The sequence below is a fragment of the Rattus norvegicus genome, chromosome Y, assembly GCF_036323735.1.
Source record: "Rattus norvegicus strain BN/NHsdMcwi chromosome Y, GRCr8, whole genome shotgun sequence".
NCBI classification, from domain to species: domain Eukaryota; kingdom Metazoa; phylum Chordata; class Mammalia; order Rodentia; family Muridae; genus Rattus; species Rattus norvegicus.
In genome coordinates, this window is record NC_086040.1 from 36911050 (window position 1) to 36937749 (window position 26700).

At 41.6% G+C, this 26700-nt stretch overlaps 1 long non-coding RNA gene across 1 annotated transcript; it reads right to left on the reverse strand.

Annotated features, from left to right (window-relative positions):
- Positions 1-12563: 12563 nt before the first annotated feature.
- LOC134484380 (uncharacterized) lies at positions 12564-22498 on the reverse strand. The gene is made up of 3 exons (XR_010061800.1): positions 22367-22498; positions 19231-19288; positions 12564-13174 (listed from the first exon to the last, which is right to left on the reverse strand). It is a non-coding gene; the product is annotated as an uncharacterized LOC134484380 (long non-coding RNA).
- Between the last annotated feature and the right edge of the window lie 4202 nt (positions 22499-26700).

The window sequence follows — 26700 nt, forward strand, 5'->3', positions numbered from 1 at the left end:
AGGCCGAAGGCCTTCGGTGTCTCAGGGTTCAGGACCCTCAGCACCTCCATTTGGGCGGGTCAGAGAAGGAGCTGACGAGCTCGGACTTCTCCCCCTGCTGCCCTGGAAGACATTCCAAGGGTGTTTGGAGCCTGGTTCTTTGGGGCTCAGCCCGTATCGGAGGGATATGTCATTTTGGTTGGAGGAGAGGGTCCAGGACCCTCGGCACCTCCATCTGACTTTTTGTTTTGGGTTTCAGTTCGAATCCGCGGTGCCCGTCGGTCTGTTGTTTGTCCGATCGTTGGATTTGTCTGTCTAATTTGTGCCCTGATTTTCTTTGAAGCTACCATGGGACAATCGCTAACAACCCCCTTGATTCTCACTCTAGACCATTGGAAGGAAGTCCGAGACTGAGGACATGATCAGTTGGTCGAGATCAAGAAAGGAAAATGGCAGACCCTCTGCAAGTCCGAGTGGCCCACTTACGATGTGGAATGGCCGGTAAACAGCACTTTTAACAAGACCACTATTTTGCAGGTTAAGGACCTGATTTCCGCCAGAAGCCGTATTGACACCCTGACCAGGTGACCTACATTGTCATCTGGGAGAGCTTGGCATTTAGCCCTCCTCCTTGGGCAGAACCCTTTGTGGACCCGAATTGGCTTCCTCTTTCCCCTAAACCTGTTTCCCTGAGCCCACCTGACCCTTTGGTTGCTTCTTCCTCTCTCTATCCTGCTCTAACTAAGGAAGAGTCTCCCAAAGTCCCTCCCCCGAAACCTGTCCTCTCAGCGGACCCAAATTGACCCCTTATAGATCTCCTGTTGGAAGAACCTCCTCCGTACCCTGTACCTACAGCCCCGCCCAGAGAAGAGGAAGTGGAGCCTCCTGCTTGACCGAGACATGAGGCGGCCCCTTCTCCTGTGGCTGCAAGACTGCGGGGACGACTCGAGGTGGTGCCAGACTCCACCTCCCAGGCCTTTCCACTTAGAGAAGGGGCTGGTGGCCAGATGCAATACTGGCCGTTCTCGGTGGCCGACATATATAACTGGAAACAACACAAACCCCCCCTTTTCTAAGGATCTGGTGGCTCTCACCGACCTGATAGAATCTGTCTTGCTTACCCATCAGCCCACTTGGCATGATATACTGCAACTTTTACAGGCCCTCCTGACCTCTGAGGAGAAGCAGAGAGTGCTCTTGGAGGCCAGGAAACATGCTTTGGGGGACAATGGACGCCCCACCTTCTGCCAGAAGAGATCGATGACGCATTCCCACTTACGAGACCTGATTGGGATTTCACCATGGCTGAAGTTAGGAGACACCTACACCTTTATCGCCAGTTACTCCTAGCGTGTCTCTGAGGGGCGGCACGACACCCCACCAATTTGGCTCAGGTGAAACAAGTGGTGCAAGAGGCTGCGGAGACTCCTTCAGCCTTCCTAGAGAGACTTAAGGAAGTTTATCGCATGTATAACCCTTATGATCCAGATGATCCAGGACAAATGACAAAGTCTCCATGTCCTTCATCTGGCAGGCAGCACCAGATATCACGGCCAAGCTACAGAGACTAGAAAATTTACAAGGGTATACATTGCAGGATTTACTTAAGGAGGCAGAAGGAATTTATAACAAGAGAGAGACACAAGAAGAAAAGGAAGGTAGAGTACGTAGAGAAAAGGATGAGCGAGACCAAAAAAGAAGCAGATAGTTGAGTCGAATCTTAGCCGCCATAGTTCAGGGTCAAGAGAAAAGGGGAGAGAGGGTGGGAGTTCGAAAGGGGCCAAAGCTAGATAAGGATCAATGTGCTTATTGCAAAGAAAGAGGACACTGGGCCAGTGATTGCCCTAAGAAACCCAGCGGGCTTCGAAGACCCCGCCCACAGACTTCCCTCTTCACCCTAGATGAAGATTAGGGAGGTCAGGGCCAGGACCCCCCCCCCCCTGAGCACAGGATAACTCTTGAAGTTGGGGGGCAGCCAGTCACCTTTCTGCTGGACACAGGAGCCCAGCACTCAGTCCTTACCCAGGCCCTTGGACAACTCAGGGACCGGATGGCCTGGGTACAAGGAGCCATTGGCAGCAAGAGCTACCGTTGGACTACAGATTGACGGGTTCAGCTGGCTACTGGTAAGGTGACCCATTCCTTCTTACATGTTCCGTATTGCCCATACACTCTGCTGGGCAGTGACTTGCTTACCAAATAAAAGCTCAGATCCATTTTTTAGAAGGAGGTACCCGAGTAACCGGGCCCCGCGGTACTCCTCTTCAGATTTTAACCCTTCAGTGAGATGAATATAGATTATATGAACCATAACAGGACAAGCCAAAATCTCTAGAAATAGACTCTTGGGTCATGAAATTCCCACTGGCTTGGGCGGAGACTGGCGGGACGGGGTTGGCGCTCCAACAGCCTCCCCTAATTATCCAATTAAAGGCCACCGCGTCTCCTGTCTCCATTAAACAGTACCCCATGTCATGGGAAGCCTATCAGGGCATAAAGCCCCATATCAGGAGTCTCTTAGATCAAGGCATCGTAGTCCCTTCCTGGTCACCCTGGAATACACCTCTGCTACCTGTTAAGAAGCCCGGCACTGGAGACTATAGGCCGGTACAAGATTTGAGAGAGGTCAACCAAAGAGTAGAAGATATTCATCCAACTGTCCCAAACCCTTATAACCTACTCAGCACCCTGGCTCCCACCCATACTTGGTATATGGTCTTAGATCTGAAGGATGCTTTCTTCTGCCTCCGGCTGAGCCCAGAAAGCCAGCCCTTATTGGCTATTGAGTGGAAAGACTCTGAAATTGGGCTTTCGGGACAGTTGACTTGGACAAGGTTACCACAGGGTTTCAAAAACAGCCCAACGCTCTTTGATGAGGCCTTACACTGGGACTTGTCTGACTTTCGAGGCCAGCACTGCACTCTTATACTACTTCAGTTTGTTGATGACCTTCTTCTAGGGGCCACTTCTGAGACAGCATGCCACCAGGGAACAGAATCCCTCTTGCAGACTTTGGTGTTATTGGGCTATCGAACTTCTGCCTGAAAGGCTCAACTTTGCCAGACCCAGGTTACTTATTTAGGCTACCAACTAAGGGACGGACAGCAATGGGTGACTCTGGCTAGGAAACAGACCGTGGCCAACATCCCATCCCCAAGAAATGGCGGACAGCTACGGTAATTCCTAGGAACAGCGGGATTCTTCCGCCTATGGATTCCTGGGTTTGCCAAAATGGCAGCCCCCTTGTACCCTCTCCCTAAAGAGGGGGTGCTCTTCCAGTGGGGGGAGCAGAACAACAGGAGGCATTTGATAATATTAAACGGGCCTTGCTGTCCTCCCCTGCCTTGGGTCTCCCAGACATCACCAAGCCCTTTGAACTATTTGTGGATGAGAAGCAAGGGTATGCTAAGGGGGTCCTAACACAAAGACTGGGACCCTGGAAGCACCCGGTAGCCTACCTGTCTAAGAAATTAAACCCTGTGGCCTCCGGTTGGCCACCATTCCTGAGAATGGTGGCAGCCATTGCCGTCCTAACTAAAGATGCTGGGAAGTTGAACGTGGGGCAGCCACTCACCATCCTGGCACCCCATGCAGTTGAGGCTTTGATAAAACAGTCCCCTGACCACTGACTCTCTAATTCCCGCATGACCCAATACCAAGCCTTGCTACTGGATGCGGTACGGGTCCAGTTTGGGCCCGTGTTCACTCTAAACCCAGCCACTCAGCTTCCTTTGCCAGAGCAGGCAGAACAGCACGACTGTTTGAAGATCCTCGCAGAAGTACATGGAATCAGACCAGACCTATCGGACCGACCTCTCCAGGATGCTGACCATACGTGGTACACCGATGGTAGGAGCTACTTGGTGAACGGGGAATGGAAAGCTGGAGCCGCGGTCACTATGGAGGACAAAGTGATCTGGGCAAGTGCCTTGACTGTTGGTACCTCCGCACAGCGGTCAGAACTCAATGCCTTAACTCAGGCACTCAAAATGGCAGAACGTAGGAGGCTGAATGTATATACAGACAGCCGCTACACCTTTGCTACGGCACACATTCATGGAGAGATCTACTAGAGAAGAGGGCTGGTCACATCTGAGGGTAAGGGCATTAAGAACAAGACTAAAATTCTGGCCCTCCTGGCAGCTCTGTTCCTACCAAAAAGACTGAGCATTATACATTGCCCAGGGCATCAGAAGGGACATAGCCCCGAGGCACGGGGAAATCGGCTAGCTGATGTCTCAGCACGTGAGGCCGCATGGGCACCCAAGTTCTGTCCTTAAAAGACCAAGATCAACCCACGTCTCCACAGCCAGAACAGACCGGTTGGCTCTACACCACAGAGGACACAAAGCTCCTACAGAAAATGAGGTCCGTTTGGTACCCACAACTAAAACGGTGGGTCTACACAGGGAAAACAGTTATGCCTACGAAGATGACCTTTGAATTAATCTCCTACCTACATAAATTAACACACCTGGGACTCAAGAAGATGAAGACCCTCTTAAGACGAGAAGAGATTGACACCTACCTCCTGGGGTGAGATAAGGCCTTGCGGGAGGTGACTGAAAGCTGCAGAGCCTGTGCTCAGGTAAACCCAGGAAGAGCTAAAATTGGACAAGGAGTCCGTCCTCGAGGATATCGGCCTGGTACCCCCTGGGAAATTGACTTCATTGAAATCAAGCCTGGTATGTATGGACACAAATACCTCTTAGTGTTCATAGATACCTTCTCCGGATGGGTAGAGGCTTTCCCCACGAAACATGAAACGGCCAAGGTGGTGACCAAGAAGCTCCTCGAAGAAATCTTCCCCAGGTATGGAATGCCTCAAGTATTGGGGTCTGATAACGGACCCGCTTTCGTCTCCCAGGTAAGTCAGTTGGTGGCCAAGTATTGGGGATTGATTAGAAGTTACATTGTGCTTATATAGCCCAAAGTTCAGGACAGGTAGAGTGCATGAATAGAACAATTAAGGAGACTTTATCTAAATTAACGCTTGCAACTGGCTCAAAGGATTGGGTGTCCCTACTACCCCTAGTCCTATACCGGGCCCGGAATACACCGGGCTCCCATGGCCTGACTCCCTTTGAAATAGTATACGAGACCCCACCCCCATTTATCAATTACTTTGATTCAAATATCGCTGAATTCACTAATATCCCTTCCTTGGCAGCACATCTTCAGGCCCTACAAATCTTGCAGAGACACATCTGGAAACCTCTAGCCACGACCTACCAAGACAGGCTTGAACGACCGACGGTGCCACACCTGTTCCAGATCGGAGACTCCGTGTGTGTGCGCAGACATCAGACCAAGAATCTCGAGCCTCGGTGGAAAGGACCCTATACAGCTCTCCTGACTACCCCGACAGCCTTGAAGGTAGAAGGAATTACGGCTTGGATCCACGTGTCTCACGCCAAGGAAGCCCGACCTGAGGAAACGGCCAATCACAACATCGCGCCACAGACATGGAAGTCTCAACAAACTCAAAACCCCCTAAAGCTAAGATTTTCACGTTGTTGCTCTTAACTGTCTTATGGACTAGGGGTGGGGCGAGTCTGGGGGCTAGCCCCCACCAGGTATATAATATGTCCTGGATAATAACTAATTTAGAGATGGGTTGGTCTTAAGTCCTAGCTAATGGCAAGCATGTTGAAGGAACCTGGAAGACCCCTTTGACTTTCGACCTTTGTCAACTGGCTAAGGACTCCTGGGAGCATAATGAGCGGACTCCCCACAACTCATACCCACCCTGCAGACACTCTGATTGGTATATTTGTCCCGGAGGTAAGAGGACACGGGAGTGCAGAGGTCCTGAGACCTTCTACTGCGCTAAATGGCGGTGTGAGACTTACACTCGAGGATGGTGGGGAACCAAGAAGGGTAACTTAGTGGCCTTCTCCCCTGAGACTCCAGGCGAATCTCGAATTACAATAGAATTCACGGATCAAGGCAAAAACACAGACTGGAAGGTGGGGCGTAGGTGGGGGATACGGTTGTACACCCCTGGCCAAACTAACCCAGGACTCCTGTTCACACAAGAGATTGGTCCAAATCCAGTCCTCATGGATCAAAAGCCCATTTCCTGACCAGCACCGGCATTGCCCCCGGTCGAACCCCCACTGTGGCTAAACACCACTCAGAACTCTGGGGATATCTTGAAAACTCCCTCCCCGACTAGGGACCCTTCCATACTGGCCCCTCGGATGTTAGGAACGGGAGACCAGCTAATCAATTTAGTGACCAGGGCATACTTGGCACTCAATTATTCAGAACCAGACAAGACCCAAGAATGCTGGCTGTGCCTGGTCTCTAGCCCGTCCTATTATGAGGGTGTGGCAGTCATGGAGAATTAAACTAATCAGACCATGGCCCCGGCCAGGTGCACAACCCTCCCTAGCCATAGGCTGACATTGCTGGAAGTCTCAGGACAGGGACACTGTATAGGGACCATACCCCCAACTCACCAGGTCCTCTGTGCTATCACCAAGAGGATCCCCACTGGAAGCTACTACCTAGCAGCTCCTACAGGCACCTATTAGGCCTGTAACACCAGATTGACTCCTTGTATCTCCGCTGCAATCCTCCGCAGATCCTCTGACTAATGTGTACTGGTAGAAATTTGGCCTAAGGTCACCTACCATGGGCCCGAGTACATATACTCACATTTTGAGGGGCTGACTCGATTCAGGCGAGAACCCGTCACCATGACGCTAGCTCTACTCTTAGGAGGAATCACCTTAGGAGGAATGGCTGCAGGTATAGGGACAGGGACCACCGCCCTCATCAAGACGAGTCACTTTCGTCAGCTACAAGCGGCCATGAATGCAGATCTAAAAGCTATCAAGGAATCTATGAGTGCATTAGAAGAGTCCTTAACATCTTTGTCTGAAGCAGTCTTACAAAATAGGAGAGGGGTAGACATGCTGTTCCTTCGTGAAGGAGGGCTATGTGCAACTCTAAAAGAAGAATGTTGTTTCTATGCAGACCATACAGGATTAGTGAGAGATAACATGGTTAAGCTCCGAGAATACTTGGCCCAGAGACAGAAGCTGTTTGATTCCCAACAAGGCTGGTTCGAGGGGTGGTTTAACCGATCCCCTTGGTTTGCTACCCTGGTGTCCACCTTGATCGGACCCTTAATCATCCTCTTCCTAATCCTCCTCTTTGGACCCTGCATTCTAAATAGATTGATGCAGTTCATAAAGAACAGACTCTCAGTCATTCAGATGCTTGTTCTCACCCAACAATACCCGAGGGTAAGACGACAGGAAGAGATTCCTTAGAATTCGATTTGAGTAAAGGATTTTACTCAAGTCTAAAAGAAAATGGGGGAAAATGAAACACCCACCTCATGAGTCTGAACTCAGAGCTGCAACAGGCTTAAACGAGCCCAGGCATGCTCAGATACCTAGGGCCGAGTCACCATTAAAACTAACAGACCATAAAAGGAAAGCAATACAGAACAGACTAGAAGTACTGGATCTGGCAGGAAGGGATAAGCCCCCAGCCCCCGACATTCAGGACGTCCCAGCCTGCACGTACTCTTTTACCATGTTACAACCTCATTCGAATATGATTCAAACATGCCAATTTATGTAGCTATACCTTATTACCTTATCATGTGAAATAACCAATCATATGTGAAGATGTCTATATGCCTCGTTTAAATCCACCAATCCCTGTAACTATGCATCTGCTTCTGTATGCCGCTTCTGCTTCCCCAAACCCTATAAAAGCCCCATGCTGGAGCTGCTGGGAAAGCAAGTCCTCTGAGGAGATTGTGTGCCAGCAGGTACCTGTGTTTTCCAATAAACCCTCTTGCTGATTGCATCTGAGTGGACTCGGTTGGTCATTGGGCACTTGTGGTCTCCTCCTGAGGGAAAGGTCCTCTGCGGAGGTCTTTCACAAAACGTCAGAAGTTGGGGTTGGGGATTTAGCTCAGTGGTAGAGCGCTTGCTTAACAAGCACAAGGCCTGGTTTCAGTGCTCAGCTCCGAAAAAAAAAAAAAAAAAGTCAGGGGGCTGGGGAATTAGCTCAGTGGTTAGAGCGCTTGTCTAGGAAGCACAAGGCCCTGGGTTCGGTCCCCAGCTCCGAAAAAAAGAACCAAAAAAAAAAAAAAAAAGTCAGAAGCTTCAAATGCCATACAATCTAATGAAATACTCTCTCCTTACTATTTCCTAGAAGCATTAACGTCACATCTTTCTACTTCTATACTTCCCAAATACCTTTATTTGCAAAGAAGAGAAACCTTAAGGAAACAGAACCCATTTAAAATAATCTACACATTTTCCAATACAAATTTCCAAGAAAACACTTGTAGGAGTTGTTTCAAATGTTATCATGAATGAAATATGAATCTTTGAACACAGAGATTGGCTTCCAGCTGAATCCTTTTGTCTCCAAAAATCAATGAAAGCAAATAACTTATTTCAAATATGTTTGTTTTTTAATATAACAAGATTCCAAATGAATATTATGATTAATCTTCCTAAATAGGCTGCCTAAATGCTCACCTACAATGATTGTAGGTGCAGAGTTAATGCATAAGCCTCCATCTTTGCACATCATGCAGCATAATATGAAAACAACCACGGTGACAATTTTGAAAGTCGACTTAATACAGTGCTGTTACTATGGTAACCCAGGAAGACTCGTTCTTTGAAAGAATCACATCAGAGTCTAAACAAGGCCATGTCATGGTCTTTTACCCTTCTTTCCACACAAATGTTTCTTTTGCAACAGCCTCAATAAAACAGTATCTACATAATTAGTCATTGTGACGAGATTCTTTTTTCTCAGTTATTATTTCTAAAGACTTTGTTTTTTATGACACTGTCTAATAAAATAACCTAACTAGGGCTGGGTCAATGGCTCAACTGGTAGGACGTCTGCCTAGCAAACTGAATCCCTGAGTTTGATGGCCATCACCACATAAAACTGGTTGTTGTTGTTGCACATTCATGGAATCCCAGCACTTAAGAGGGAAACAAAAAGAAGGGAGTCAGAAGTTCAAACTCATGCTTGCTACATAATGAATTTGAAGCTAGTCAGACCTATGTGTGGCCTAGCCCTCTCCTTTTTTAATTTTTGTGTGAGACTTGTACTTTTTGTTTTGTTTTGTTCTGTTCTGTTTTTTTTTTTTTCTCCTTCAAGACAGGGCTTTTATGCGTGACACTGGCTATCTTGGAATTCTCTCTATAGACAAGGTTGGCATCAAACTCAAAGATCTACCTGCCCCTGCTGGGATTAAAGGGATGTAGTGATACCTCCTCACATGACACCCAATCCTAAAGAAAGAAAAAACGGAAGAAAGAAGGAAGAAAGGAAGGAAGGAAGGGAGGAAGGAAGGAAAGAAGGAAGGAAAGAAGGAAGGAAGGGAGGAAGGAAGGAAGGAAGGAAGGAAATGAAACCTGATCACAATTCAATGTCAAAATTTTGCCAGGGCGAGTTCTAGACTTTTTGGTACAAAAATTATTTATGTATCCAATATACAGCAATATTAAAATGTTTTAAAAACTATAGGGATGTGATAAAATTAATAAATGGCCACTGCATTTTTCTCTCCATGGCATTCATGCAGCAAGTCCACCTATAAAGTCTATACCATGATTTCAGCACGATTCTCACAATGATTCTGTGAAGTAAATAGCTATAGGTATTATTATCTCTACTTTAAAGATATAGCTATGTGTAAGACAAAAACAGCTGTGACAAATGGGGTCCAGGGAAACAGAAGAAGGAAGCAGAATTACTTCTCCCTTACACTGCAAGGTGAGACTGGATGAGCCCCGTGGCACAGTGACCACATGGCACATCACACTCAGGTCCCTGAGCAAGAGCCTGGTATCACAAAATAAAAATAAGGAGCCAGGCATGGTTACTCACTTCTCTAATCCCAGAGCTTGAGTAGTTATGGCAGGAGGATCAGACCTTCATGGTAATTTTCAGCTGCATGTAGTCTAAATGTCATCTTTTATCTGTGGCCTAGCAGGCTATGAGAGAGATTTGTGCTAAGGGTTTTACTGATCACTGCTTACTCAAAATAGTATAATAGAAGCCTTTCAAAATATGTGGTTTTAAACCTCCATAAATTTACCACTTTAACCATTCCTTAGTATATACAGTTAAACAAAGCTCTATAATTTTAAATCAGATATAATGAAATAATAATAATGTAATCAGATATTTTTTTGTTTTTGAAAAAGAATATAATTTACTGTCAGTTTATATATACATATATATATGTAGCAGATAAGTCATAATGCATCAAATATATCAATGCAAAACTGTACCACATTAAACTATAGCTAAATAGGAAATATATGTATTTACTAGTACAGAACTGCTTCATTTATAGATAAATTATGATGGCTCAAACTTCTGTTCACATTCCCCAGCTCCCTGTGATACTGGGGAAATAGCATCCATTTCCTCATAAGCCAACTGTTCAAACAAAGAGGTCAGAAACCAACCTGATGGAGGCAGTTCTTTTTTTCTACCATGGGTGCTCAGGGACTGAACTCAGGCTGTCTAGTTTTACTTCAGGTGCCTTTCCTTGGGAAGCAATTTTGCTGGCCCATCCCAACCTTCTTTGTACTTCTTCTTACATCATGCTAAGGACTGACCACAGAGCTCCATGTATGACAGGCAAGCTATATATTACTTATTTTGAGACAGGATCTTATTATGTTGCCAGGTTTGCCTAAACTTACTCTGTAAATAAGACAGGCCTTGGACTTCTAATCCTTTTGTGTTGTTAATGGTCTTTATGTAAACATAAGTTCCTCAAGGCTGATTCTCTCACCATTGTAGATGGTGTGAAGACCGTAACCTGGACTACCTTAGACTGTCCCTTTGAAAGTCACTCACTGTTCATACCTGTGTCTGAACGTGCCTGTGACTATCCAAATCTGTCAAATGTGTTCTCTGTGTGTGGGGAGCTGTGCATCAGTGTCTTCCCAGGTGTTCTCCACCTTACTTTTTTTTATTTTTTTTTATTTATTATATATAAGTACACTGTAGCTGTCCCCAGACACACCAGAAGAGGGCATCAGATCTCTTTACAGATGGTTGTGAGCCACCATGTGGTTGCTGGGATTTGAATCATGACCTCTGGAAGAGCAGTCGGGTTCTCTAACCGCTGAGCAATCTCTCCAGTACTCTACCTTATTTTTTGAGACAAGGTCTCTGAATGAACCTGCAGCTCAATGACAGCATAATGTGACTGGCAAGCAAGTCACAGTGTCTATCTCCACAGAGCTGGAGTTATAGGTGTTTGCTGACTTCCACACGCTTTACATGGGTGTTGGGGACCAAATCCACTACAGCCCTAAAATGTATGTTTAGCAGGGCACCAGCCCTTACAAATCTGAAAGCTAAACATGTTATCAGACATCCCAGATCTATACAGAGTTCCCCTTGTTCTGCTGTAGCCTGCTTACTTGCAGTGATCACCAATGTGATAAATGCACTGATTTATGTTTTTTTTGTTCTGTATCAAATAAAATATTATGTGATCACCTCCAGTTGTTATAACCTGAGTCTGTGCTCCCAGGCTACTAGCACTTAAGTTTTCTCACAAGAATTAACTATCTCTTATTTCCTGAGGTGAGTGCTGTATGTTGTGTCAATAGCACCTACTAGCAATTTTAACTTCCTAATGAATATATTACAAGTATAGTCTATCCCAGCACTCATTTATATCTAAGATGGGAGGCAGATGTTTCTGATAATTTAGTAAAAGAAGTCATATAGCATCTTTTACCAAATCCACTGTCAAATCTATAAATCACGGTGCATCCTATGACGGACAACTGGCAATTCCTTAGCAAGAACTAAAATTATGGAAGTCGTGGGGATGTGTTTCCTTCACTGAGGTACTCAATTAAATTCTATCACTTAACAGGAATTGTTACATTTAGGTGTAGGGGATTTAGCTCAGTGGTTAGAGTGCTTGCCTAGGAATTGCAAGGCCCTGGTTTCGATCCCCACCTCTGAAAAAAGGAGCAAAAAAAAAAAAAAAAAAAAAGAATGGCTACATTGATCAATACTATTCTAGCACAGACCCTATGTCATACTGTGAATGTTCACAGACCCTATGTCATACTGTGAATGTTCAGGGACACCAATATCACGGTACTAACAGGGCCCTCATCTGACATGGCGTCAGATACATGTTAGACCAACAGTTTCGCACTTCAGAATATATCTCCCAGTAGAGCCACACAGAAAAGGTTACTGAGAACAATTTAAGTGAGTATGTAAAAAGCACTTTACTAATCTGCATGAGTCACAGCTCTTTGCACTGTGTAAGGTGTGGGCTGATGCCCTCTTCTCAACAGACAAAGAAGGAATGCATTTTAGTGCAAGGATGGGAAATCACTGATTAACAGTTCTTGGGAAAATGTTAAAAATTCAAAAAGGTGTATCTGTTTGTGGTTCTGAACTTAAAAGCTTTTTTTTTCCTATTTCCAACAGAAGAGCAGTAGCAAGTCATAGCAGAATGCCATGGAGATGAGAAAGTGGAGCGATGAGAGAAGTCAATTTGCAGTTAAATGGGCTGTAGACAATCCTTACTAGTTCGTCAAAGAAAATGATTAAAAATATACTTGGTTGAGAGAGGGATTCTTGTGCACCTAACCATTTCTTAACCTCATTAATAAACAAGGAAATTTCAACCTCCCCAGCACCCCCAAGAAAAAACAACAAAAAAACTTCAAAAACAAAAAAACACTCTAAACCACTAAATTAAAACCCAAGGCACTCATAAGTTAAAGCCACTGAGCAACAGACAGGATTGAAATAGGATCTCAAGTCTTACCAACTGACTGCAAGTCTTACTGATAAAAACTGCTAATTGTAAGGAGATTAAAACTGTATTCAAGGCTAAAATGAGTTGACCAGGTTCTGGAGCCTCAGCAGAACCAGCAGCAGGGATGGCAGAGTCCAGGGCAACAGATTGCAGTAGTAAGGGCTCAGATGGTAGACCTCAGCCTACCTTTGTGAGAGCTGTAAAGGGCTGGAAATGTCATGGTGAAGAAAGTCGTAGAGTATTTGCCAGGCAGCATTTAATGGATGACAAGAGGCTCTTCTTGTGTCACAGTACCAGCACAGGCACTGGATGAAGCAAGCCAAGCAGGAAAGCACTGAACAGTGGCTCGCACTCCGAAAGTATATCTGTGGCAAAATTCTGGTTCTGTAAAGATTTCAAAGAAGAAGGAAAACAATATCACAATTCAAATAAATTAACTGTTTGTACCATTTAGTCACACAGTACAACTACACATCAGCGTATCCATAAAACCATAACCCGTGGGTTCACAGTCACTCTCTTCTATGCAGACACTACTTGGTCAAACTTTTAGTGGCTGAGAAACCGGGAAAAGGTGAGGTGGGCTACTGGGCAATGGTTTTTGAGATTTCTGAATATCCTAGAACCAACTAAAATAATTTTGTACTTTTTTCAAGTGTAATAAAACTATAGGAAAAGAATCTATGAATAAAAGTAAGAAAATCAACAGCTTTGTTCAATCACTTTAAACATAGGAAAACGTAGAAATATCATGGGTACTGAGACAGCTTTGTAAGTGGCAAGTTACTATAAACATACACCCAGAGCACGCGGTCTATGGCCTCCTCATAATCAGGGAAAGCTTATGGCTCATTATTGTTTTTTATTGCTGCTCTCCAGTAGTTTTTGTTCTGGGGACAGGATTTCATTTATGCACCCCAGGATGACCGACCATCCTATGGCTTCACCCTCCTCAGTGCTGGGATTACAGGGGAGTGGTGGCCTGCCACACCCAATTTATCATTATCTTTTTGAGTACATGCTAGAACTCTCTACATTAGATCTTTGTTATTAATGCAAACTTCCTAACTAAATGAACTTGGTGTCACCTAAGCACGGGTAAAGAGCCAGAAGAAGGTCACGACTTCTGAATTGATTAGGATGTTCTTTCTCTAGGCATCCGACCTGATTCTAAGCAATCAGTACTAGGACCACTGGCACCTATAATGGCATCCTGAGCATTTCTATGAGGACAAGTTGCTGGCGCTCGAGCCGTTGTGATGCAGCAACAAACACATATGAATGTTGAGATATAACTGCAGAATTCTTTAAGTGTAAGTGGTACATGTATTGGCAAGTGGTTGACTAAAATCCTAACACAACTTAAAAGTCAAATAAATGATTTCAGATAAGGAGATTTTTTTTATGTGAATGCTCAAATTAAAGAATCATGCTTGTATATGCATTACAGCTGCTGTTTTTCCCTCTGACCCTCAACACTGCTATATTCTCAGTACCTGAGGGAGATAAATAAAGACAGACAGCTGGTCTTATCTGTTTACCCTCCTCCTCACCAATGCACACAAAAATCAAACAAAATGTGGTTCTGAGGTTAGAGTGTAATGCACAATATTAGATATATAAATTACATGCTTTAATAGAAAACTCGGTAATACTGTCTATCTTTACTAAAAACTCAGCTTGTCAACTATGTTTAAAAAAAAACCCTCTTTTCCTTTAATTCACATGAAAAGAAAGAAATCTTTCCTGACTTACTTCTTCCCTGACTTATTTAAACTCTTAAGGTTTGACTTCTCCTGGTTTTTCAGTACTGGGGCCTGAACTCAGGAGTCCATTTGAGACAGGCAACCATTCTGCTACTGAGATACAGAACCCTCCCCTTCCTCAGCACCCCCAAACACTTTTTTTGGCTGAAGACTCATGGGGGTCAAGGGCAGTTACTAGACACATCAAGGTGACTTGTGGGTTTACTGGGGGGATAGCACAGTGAGCAGAGAGCTTGAGGTGCAAGGGTGAGTATCTGAGTTTGAGTGCAAGGAATCCACATAAAAAGCAAGATTTTATAACATGAATCTGTAATCCCTGTGCTCCAGTAACTGGATGGCATGTTGAGATAGGAGAATCTTAGACGCTGATAGGCCAGCTTGTCTGGCAGAGCCGAGGTAAACAATAGAAACCCTGCCTCAATACAAGATGAAACAATGCCTGCCATGGTCCTCTGATATTCTACCTGTGCAGGGGGTCACATATACATTTATGGAAAATACAAACACGTCAGGTTTTAAGTTACTTATAGATGAACAAATAAAAATAAATTTATAGTACTCCTGTAAATTTAAGGTACTAAGTTCATTGAATAGATGAGGAAACTGCTGTAGAAATGAAGTTTTGTCCATATGACCAAAACAACAACCCACCAATGGTGGAGCTGGACCTGACAGTCAGGCAGAGTAATGCTCTTTTCATGGCAGCTTGGTAATCTGGTTGGTCATGTGTACTGTAGACATTTCATGTATCCTCGACATGTAAACTATAATTACCCTATATGCACAGAAACAGGTTACAAAATTATCATAACTCTCAGCAATATTAAATTGTATGAGTTGGGTGCATAATACTTTTTATCAACAAGTAGGAAGGAGAACCTTGAAGTTTTGGTTGTAATGGTTGACCTGTCTTACTAGCTACAGAACGCTAATAATACAAAGAAAATATACAGTCAATTGGTAAGTTCATGTAAAAGCCCTTGCAACTAGGCTTATAACTTTATGATATAAAATGACAATTCTTAATAAAAAGCATCCAAGAAATAATAAAGTTCTGTACATCATTTAATTTCAACTGGTTTTCTCTTCAATCCATTCAGACCTCACCAAATGTTACTAAACTCCTCTTATGCTGCATGTAGTATTCTAGCGCTTAGAGAAAAAAGTCCAGGCATAAAGGTGTTTGTGACGAAGTCCAACTATTTCTTACATATTAGTGGGAAGTAGAGGCAGGAGTATGTGGTGCACTGTCATATCACAAGCATCTGAAGAAAACTAATATGGGCTAAAGGGATAGAAAAAATAGAGAGGAGAACATTTTAGTGTAGTGTGATCTCAGAATGTGTCACTAAAAATACAGCATTAAACAGAGATCTAAATGAAGGGGAAGAAAAGGCAAAGAGACACTCTGGGAAAGAGCTCCCTAAGCAACAGATGTGTTCAAAGACAAATGAATTCAACTGAATGAACACGGGGATTAAGAAAAGATTGGAAGTAACCAACAACTAAGGTGCAACATCCTTGAACATATTGTTTACTATGGAGGGGGAGAGGATGAAGAAAGGGGAACAGAAGAAAACCACCTTGCACTGACTTGTGGTTAGAAAAAGCTCACGGTAGATGCACACTGCCATACGGTAAATGAGAAACAAATCTGGAAACAAAGATAGTAATAATGGCAGGAGTGAAGAGTGATAAAATTTAAAGAATATGAAGACACAGTAAAAAGATTTCTTGTATGTGTAAGTGATAAAATATGAAGGATGTTGTTTGGAAACCAAGTGTTGGCCAAAGGTAAAGATGTCATGTGTGCTGTCCCCAGCGAGTTGTGTTACTAATAGTAACAGTGAGCAACTGACTCTAACACTGTTTCAAAAGGGATGTGACTTCCTACAGACCTGAAGGGTTCAAGTTATCAAGGACTAAAATCTTTACAAACATGAGCCAAAAGGAATAAAACCATTAGCTCTCAGGAAAACAACTGTGCCCTTCCCAAAACCAGGCTTTTGGAATAAAGAAAATATTGATATAAACACTCTGACTTCCAGGAACCATAACAAGCTCCTGATTCCCATATGAGGAAGGCTCAATGAAGGGTATTTCTTCAGCAAACCCCCTCAACTCCTACCCAGGAATCACTGAGCTTTCCCATTGTCGACATATTTTTTCCTCTTTTTATACCAAGACAGAAGGCCAGCTTGCTTCTCCCCATGTCTGATCTCTTCATCCTCTTTGTTCTCTTTCCCAAATGGCTGTTTACTCTGAATTGGACGCAAATTAGTAAGCCCTAGAGGTACTGAAAGAATATCGATGAGGCAGTTGCAGACACAACAAGACTTTTGACATCACAGAAGAAGCTAGGGCTCTCCAGGATACAAGAGATTTTTCAGGCAGGGCCTAATGATAATGTCACTGAGAACTGTAATTGCCTACCTGGGAAACAGCTTTCCTTACATTGACCAGATTCGAGGGTGCCCTTTACAGGTGTGTCTCCTGTGACCCAGTGGAAATATTTACACACTACAACTCTCTAAAGGTAGAGACTTCTCTTTTCTTTATTAGTGGTTACATGCTCTGAATGGAGAAAGTTAGTCAGGGGCTTGGCATAGGTAGAAAAGATCTAGGAACATGGAGAGGAGGAGATTGTTCTGGATAATAATTCTTTCCAAGGTACATGCCTGTGACATACAGTTCAATTTACTAGGTTTTCTGTTTCCCAAAGGTCAGGATTTTCTGTGCAGACCTTTAATTGAATGAAAATTGTACTATATTTACTTATTGTAATTCCTTGGTATAGGACTTTATATATATTCCTGAATGTGAACTTAAAAATTCTGATTTTCAATTCATTTTTTTGCAATGATTTTGGCAATAAAGGGGGCCACCTTTAGAGTGAATATAACAGTGTAAATATTGTGTACTCTCTTCAAATGATAAACTCCCAAATCCTTATTTTTCCCTAAAATTACCAACATCAGTAAAGCAGAGGACAACATAGACTATAGAATGCAGTACTGTAGTCCCATTTGATATCAGTTTCTAATATCTACCTTCCTGTGTTCTCACGGCCAGACTTGACAGTTTTGGATGTTTTACCATGATCTTTCTTCAGGCCAAACATAAGATTCAGGAGGATGGGCAGGGAGAGGAATGGCTTGAGGTCTAGTGAAAATTCAACTTCAATAGTTTCATAAGAACAGGAGAGAGTCTATGTGGAATTGTCATTTGTGGATTCTACATTCTTGACCTAGTTTCCCAGGATCCATGCTAAAATTCCACCTTACATCATACCTGTTGGAGCCACCAAAAGTGTGTGTCTGTGTGTGTGTGTGTGTGTGTGTGTGTGTGTATATAATCAGACACCAAAAATAGATAAGATTGATGAAGCTAAGAATTGCAAACTGCCAGCAACAAGATATAGAATTTTCCTGAGAGACACAGCTAGATCATGTAAAATACAGAAGTGAATCCTAGTGGCAAACCAGTGAACTATAAACTTACCTCTTGTTGGTGGATTTTTTGAAAGGATAACAAAAGATGAAGTTGCTTTCAACTAAATAAGAACAACTGTGCCAACAAACCAGAGCTTTCTGGTACTAAACAAATATTCAAAGACTGTACATGGATAGACCAATAACTCCAACTGCATATGTAGCAGAGAATGGCCTTGTTCGGCACCAAAATAAGGAGAAGCCGTTTTACCAAACTAGGTTTGACTCCCTGTTCAAGGGAATGTCAAGGTGCAGTAAGGGAGGTTATACAAGAAGGGTAGGGGGACAGGTTAGGAGTCTTACAGACAGGAAACTGGGAAAGAAAAAAAAAACATTTGAAATGTAAATGTAGAAACATTCAGTTAAAAAAAGCAATAAAATTTAGTAAAAAATAAAGAAAAATGAAAGAAATAAAAGAAAGGAAAACTGCAAGTTAATGTCACCAATTGTCTCAGAAATCTAAAGGGTCACCTTCAGGGAATGGGAGTCAGAGTAATACTAGTAGAAAGACTGAGATCATGAAGTCTCAACTAGAAGCACGATATCAGTGTCAGACTCAATCTGCTCTATAGGAATGAAAAGCATGGGAAATTTCCTCTGAGCAGAGGACACAATATTTGTCTTTAGGTCCTTCCTTAGGACTATTTTCTTCTGGGCAAAAAAAAAAAAAATAAAGGCGTGAGCTCTCAGCAAAACAACTGTACACTTCCCAACACCTGGCTTTTGGAATAAAAAATAAATGATATAAACGCTCTGAATTCCAGGTATCATAACAACAGGGAAGTCCAGATTCTTCTCAGAGGCTCCCAGCTCCTGTTTCTGATATGTGGAAGGATAAGATCAAGGCTTCTCTTCAGCAAATCCACTCAGCCCCTACCCAGGACTCTCTGAATGTTCCCACGGATGGCATATTTCTTCATTTGTTGTTTTACGAAAACAGAAGGCCAGCTGCCTTCTCCCCTTCTCAGATCTCTTCATCCTTTTTTTTTCTCCCTCCCAAATGACTGTTTACATTGAATGAGAGGCTAATTAGTAAACCTAGAGTTACAGAAGGAATAACCCTTAGGCCGGGCTGTGATGACAACACTTGTGACATCACAGAAGAAGCTAGTGCACTCCAGGGTACAAGATATTTTTCAGGGAGAGCCCAATGGTGATGTCACTATGAACTGTCATGGCCTACCTGCTGAACTTCTTTCTTTAATGGCCAGATTTGAGGGTGCCCCTTCAAGGAGTGTCTCCTGTGAAACAGAGGAAACCTTTATGTATTCATCTCTCTAAAATAGAGACTTCTCTTAGCATCATTAGTGGTTACATGCTTTGAATGGAGAAACTTATTCAGAGGCTTGTCATGGGTACAAAAGATCTAGGATCATGGAAGGGAGGAGGTTCTTCTGGATAATAATTCTAATCCAAAGTCCATTCTTGTTACATTCAGTTCAATTTCCTAGGTTTTTTCTATTTCCCAAAGGAAAGGATTTTCCCTACAGCCCTATTATTGAGTGGATATTGTATTTCATTTTCTTACTGTAAATTCCTTGATAGGGCACATAGGGAATATATATATTCCTGAATATGTACTCAAAAATTCTGTTTTTGAATTCAATATTTTTGTAATGATTTTGACAAGAATGAAGGCCAAGGCAAAGAGTGAACATAACAGTGTAAATATTCTGTAATTACTTCAAATTATAAACTACCAAATCCTTTTTTTTAATCCAAAAATTACCAGAGATCAGTAAAGCAAAGTAAAACATGGACTATAGAATGCGATTCTGTAGTCCCATTAGATAACAATTCTCTAATATCTACCTTCCTGTGTTTCCAGGCACAGAATTGAGGGATTTGAGTTTATCATGATTCTTTTTTCAGGACAAACATAAGGTTCAGGAGGATGGGCAGTGAGAGGAATACCTTGATGTCCTGTGAAACCTAAACTTCAAAAGGTTAATAAGAACAATGGGGAGTCTATTTGGCATTATCATTTGTGGACTCCTCATTTTTGCTCTACTTGCAAAGAATCCATGTTAAAATTCCACCTACCCTCATAGCAGTAGGCACCAAAAAAAAAAAAAATATATATATATATATATATATATATATATATATATATATATTCTCTCTCTCTCTGTATATATATATATATAGAGAGAGAGAGAGAGATAAAGATAGGATAGATACAAAAATATATAGATATAGATACAGATATAAATAGATACAGATAGATATAGATGATATAGATATAGAAAGATATAGTTATAGATAGATGTAGATATAGATATAGATATAGATACAGATACATATACAGAGATAGATAGATAGATAGATAGATAGATAGATAGATAGATAGATAGATTGACAGAAAGATGGATATATCAGCCACCAAAATTAGATAATATTGATGAACCTAATAAGGGCAGGCTGCTAGGAACCAATATAGGTCTTTCTATAGCATGTCAAATACAGAAGTGAATGTTTGTGGCAGAGCAGTGATTTCGGCAACAAAGGAGGCCCAGCTATAGAGTGAATATATCAGTGAAAATACTCCGTACCTACTTCAGATGGTAAACAAATCTTTATTTTATCCAAAAATTACGAGACATCAGTAAAGCAAAGTACAACATGGACAAGAGAATGAGGTTCTGTAATACCTTTAGACGTCAGTTCTCTAATAAATACCTTCCTGTGTTCCCAGTGTCATGCTTCAGGTTTTTGAATGTTTTACGATGGTTCTTTCTTCAGATAAAATATAAAATTCAGGAGGTTGGGCAGGGAGAGCAATGACTAAAGGTCCAGGGAAACCTCAACATCACTAGTTTCATAAGAACAGGAGGAAGTCTATTTGGTATTTTCATTTGTAGATTCTAAATAATTGAGGAAGTTCCAAAGAATCCATGGTAAAATTCCACCTAATCTCAAGGCTGTATGAGCCACCATAAAATATATATATATATATATATATATATATATATATATATATATATATATATATATATATATATATATATATATATATATTATATATAAGCCACCAAACTAGATAAGACTGTTGAAGCTAAGAAGTGCATGCCTCCAGGAACAGGATATAGATCTTTCCTGAGAGACACAGCTAGAGCAGGTCCAATACAGAATGAAAGCTAGTGGCAAGCCAGTGAACTGAGAACGGACCTCTTGCTGGTAGATTTTGAGAAATGATTACAAGAACTGAAGGGGCATTCAACACCACAAGAACAGCAATGCCAAGAAACCAGAGATTTCAGGTACTAAACCAATATTCAAACAATGTATATGGACAGACCTAAGGCTCCAACTGAATATGTAGCAGATGATGGCCTTTTTGGGCACCAAGGGAAGGAAAAGCCCTTTGGTTTCCTCACTAGGTTTAGCTCCCAGTTTATGGGAATGTCAAGGGGCAGTAAGGGTGGTTTTAGAGGAATTGGATGGGGACTGCTTAGAGATCTTATGGACAGGAAACTGGAAAAGATAATATAGAAGTATCCAATTAAAGAAGCAAAAAAATATGTTCAAAATAAATGAAATTATAGAAAAGAAAACTGCCTGCTAATCACCCCTAATAACTCTGAAATATAAAGAGTCACTGTCAATGAATGGTAGACAGAGTAATACTAGTTGAAAGACTGAGATGATGAATTCTCAAATAGAAGCATTTTCTCTCCCATATATCAGTGTCAGACACAACATGCACACTGTAGGAATCCACAGAATGGAGGAGTTTACACTGAGCTGAAGATACAATAACGACCTTTCCCTTCTTCCTTAGGATGTTTTTCTACTGGGCAAAAAGAATAAAATTGATGAGCTCTCAGGAAAACAGAGCCCTTCCCAACATTTGGCTTTTGGGATAAAGAAATTAGTGATATAAACTCTCAGATTCCCAGAACCATAACAAGCAGGGAAGACCAGATAATTCTGAGAGAATGCCAGCTCCATATTTGCATATGTGGAAGAGTAAGATCCAGGCTGTCTCTTCAGCTAACCCACACAGCCCCTACCCAGGACTCATGTATATTTCCCATGGACCAAGTATTTCTTCCTTTTTTATATACCAAGACAGAAGGCCAGCTTCCTTATCCCCATCTCTGACCTCTTCATCCTGTTTGGTCACCTTCCCAAAGGCTGTTTACTCTGAACTATAGGCCAATTAGTAAACCCTAGAGGTACTGAAGGAATATCAGAGAGGCAGATGCATACACAACAGCACTTGTGACATCACAGAAGAAACTATGGCTCTCCAGGATACAAGAGATTTTTTCAGGGAAGGACAAATGATAATGTCACTGAGAACTGCAATGACTTACCTGCTAAAAAGCTATCTTTACATTGACCAGATTTGGCGGTGCTCTTTCAAGGATAGTCTCCTGTAACGCTGTGGAAACCTTTCCTTACTACATCACTCTAAAATTAGAGAGTTCTTTGTGCTTCATTAGTGGTTGCCTGCTCTGAATGGAGAAAGTAATCAGGGGCTTGCAATTGGTAGAAAAGATCTAGGAACATGGAGTGGAGGAGATTCATCTGCATAAAAATATATTTCCAGGTCCATTCCTCTGACATAAAGTTCAATTTCTTAGGTTTTCTCTGTGTCCCAATGGCCAGTACATTTACTTTTTTTCTTTTTTTCTTCTTTTTGGAGCTGGGGACTGAAAGCAGGGCCTTGAGCTTGCTAGGCAAGCACTCTACCACTGACCTTAAAACCCAACACTGTATTTCACTTTCTTATTGTACATTCCTTGATAGGGGACTTTATGTATATTCCTGAGTGTATACTCAAAAATTCTGTTAATGAATTCAATTTTTTGCAATGATTTTGGAAGTAAAGGGGACCCACCTATAGAGTGAATATAACAGTGTATATATTGTGTACCTACTTCAAATGATAAACTCAAAAATCCTTATTTTATCCAAAAATTACCAGATATCAGTATAGCAAAGGACAACATGGAGTATAGAATGCGGTTCTCAAGTCCGATTAAGTTACAGTTCTGGAATATCTAACTTTTTCTTTTCCCAGTGCTAGACTTGCAGGTTTTGGATGTTTGGATTCTTTCTTCAAGGAAAAAAAAATTCCGGAGGAAGGGCAAGGAGAGGAATGGCTTTAGGTCTAGGGAAACCTCAACCTCAATAGATTCATAAGAACAGGAGGAAGTCTATTTGGCATTTGAGAATTCTACATTCTTGACCTAGTTGTTCAAATCCATATCTAACATCATTGATGAAGGAGCCATATATATATATATATATAGATAGATAGATAGATAGATAGATAGATAGATAGATAGATAGATATAGATAGATATAGATAGATATAGATAGATATAGATATAGATATAGACATAGATATAGATAGATAGATATAGATATAGATAGATAGATAGACAGACAGACAGACAGACAGATAGATAGATAGATAGATAGATATAGATATAGATAGATAGATATAGATGTATAGATATAGATACAGATACAGATACAGATACAGATACAGATACAGATACAGATACAGATACAGATACAGATACAGATAGAGAAACATATCTGCCACCAAAACTAGAAAGATTGTTGAAGCTAAGAAGTGCATTCTGCCAGGAACCAGATATATAGATATAATATATATATATATATATATATATATATATATATATATATATATATATATATATATATATTCTGACAAACACAGCTAGAGCATGGTAAATACAGAAGTGAATGTTAGTGGTAAACCAGTGATCTGAAAACGGACCAATTGTTGGTAGATTTTTACAAAGGATTTCAAGGGCTAAAGGGGCTTTTAGCCCCATAAGAACAACAATGGCAATGAACCAGAGCATTCCAGTTATACACACATATTAAAGGACTGTACATGGAGAGAACTATGGTTGAAAATACACAGGAGGAAGAGGATGGCCTTTTTGGGCACCAATGGATGCAGAAGCCCTTGGTCCTCCTTAGGTTTGACTGCCATTTCAAGGGAATGTCAAGGGGCAGTAAGAAGAATTATAGAATAATGGGAGGGGAACCGGTTAGGGACCTAACCGACAGGAAATTGGGATTGGAAACAATATTTGAAATGTAAATATAGAAATATCCCATTAAAAAAGCAATAAAATATGGTATAAAATTAAAAAATAAATAAATAAAAGAAAAGAGAATTGCCAGTTAATCACATCTCTTCACTCAGAAATCTAAAGCGTCACTCTCAGAAGAGTAATACCAGTGGAAAGACTGAGATGGGGAAGACTCCCAGATATCAGTGTCAAACACAAACTGCACTACAGTTATCCAAAACATGGTGGAGTTTACTGTGAGCAGGGACACAATAATTGTCCTTTCCTTCATCCTTATGTGAGTGTCAGACACAAGCTGCACTAAAGGAAACCAAATCATGGAGGAGGTTACTGTGAGCTGAGGACATAATACTTGTCTTTCCTTTCTTACTTAGGACCTTTTTCTTCTGTGAAAAATAGAATAAGAGCAATTAGCTCTCGGGTAAACAACTATTCCCTTCCTAACACTTGGATTTAGGGATAAAGAAATTAATGATATATACTCTCTGATATCCAGGAATCATAACAAGCAGGGAAGTCCAGATGATTCTCAGAGGCTCTCAGCTCCATATTCCCATATGAGGAAGGCTCAGGACAAGGCTATCTCTTCAGCCAACCCACTCAATCCCTATCCAGAACTCAATGAGCTTTCCCATAGACTACATATTTCTTCCTTTTTTATTACCACGACAGAAGTCCAGCTTCCTTCTCCTCATCTCTAATCAATTCTTGCTCTTTTTTCTCCTCCCACCCAAATGGCTGTGTACTCTGAGTTAGAGGCCAATTAGTTAACCCTAGAGGTTCTGAAGGAATATCTGAGATTAATTTGCTGTCACAACAACACTTGTGACATCACAGAAGAAGCTAGGGCTCTGCAGGATACAGGAGATTTTTTTCAGGGAGGGCCTAATGATGATATCACTGAGAATTGCCATGGACTACCTGCTGAACTGCATTGCTAACATTGACTAGATTCAAGGGTGCAATTTACAGGAGTGTCTCCTGTGACACAGTGGAAATCTTTACATACTATATCTCTCTAAAGCTAGGGAATTCTCCTGCCTTCATTATTGGTTACATGCACTGAATGGAGAGTCATAGTAAGGGGCTTGTCATGGGTGGAAAAGATTTAGGAACCTGGAGTGGAGGAGATTCTTCTGGATAATAATTTTTCCCAGGTCCATTCCTATGGCCTACAGTTCAATTTTCTCAGATATCTCTGTTTCCCGAACACTAGGATTTTTCTTATAGTCCTTTAGTTGAATGAATATTATATTATGTTTTCTTATTGTACATTCAATGATAGAGGGACTTTATAATAGTCCTGAAAGTGTACTCAAAAATTCTGTTTTCCTATCCATTTTCTGCAATGATTTTGGCAACAAAGTGGGCCCAACTATAGAGTAAGTATACCAGTGTAAATACTGTGTACGTACTTCAAATGACACACTCCCAAATAATTATTGTATCCAAATATTACCAGACATCAATAAAGGAAAGTATCACATGGACTATAGGATTTGGTTCTCTAGTCTCATTTGATATTAGTTCTGCAATATCTACCTTCCTGTGTTTCATTGCCATACTTGAGGGTTTTGGATATTTTTCCATGATTTGTTATTAAGGCCAAACATAAGATATAGGAGGCTGGGTAGGGAGAGGAATGACTTGAGGACCAGTGAAGCCTCAATTTCAGTAGATTCAAAAGAACAGTATGGAGTCTATTTGGCGTTGCCATTTGTGGATTCTAGAGACTCGACCTAGATGTGCAGAATCCATGTTAAAATTCCAGCTAAACTGAAAGCTATAGGAGCCACCAAAAGTACTTATGTATACATCAGCCACCAAAACTAGACAAAATTGATGAAGATAAGAAGTGCATTCTGCGAAGAATCATATATAGATATTTCCTGAGACACACAGCTATATTATGCCAAATTCAGAAGGGAATGCTAGTGACAAACCAGTGAACTGAAAATGAACTTCTTCTTGGTAGATTTTGAGGAAAGATACAAGAGCTGAAGGGGCTTTAACACCATAACAACAACAATGCCAATGAACCACAGCTTTCTGAAACTAGACCAATATTCAAAGAATGTACATGGACAGAGCTATGTATACAACTGCATATGTGGATGAGGATGGACTTGGTGAGCACCAATGGAAGGAGAAGTCCTTGGTCCTCCCTAGGTTTGACTCCAAGTTCAAGGTAATGTCAAGGGGTAGTAAAGAGAGTTATAGAAGAAGGGGAGGGGGACTAGTTAGGGATGTTATGGGCAGGTAACTGAGAAAGGAAATAACATTTTAAATGTAAATATAGAAACATCCAGTTTAGAAAAGAAATAAAATTTGCTAAACAATGAACGATATAAAAGAAAAATGCCAAATAATCATACCTATTGACTTGGATATCTAAAATGATAGTCAGAGTAATACTAGAGGAAAGACTGAGATGATGAGGTCTGAACTAGAGCACTTTGATCTCCCAGATAGAATTGTCACACAGAAACTTCAATATAGGAATACAAAACATAGAATAGTTTACTCTGAGATGAGGACACAATACGTGTCCATTCCATCTTCCTTAGTAA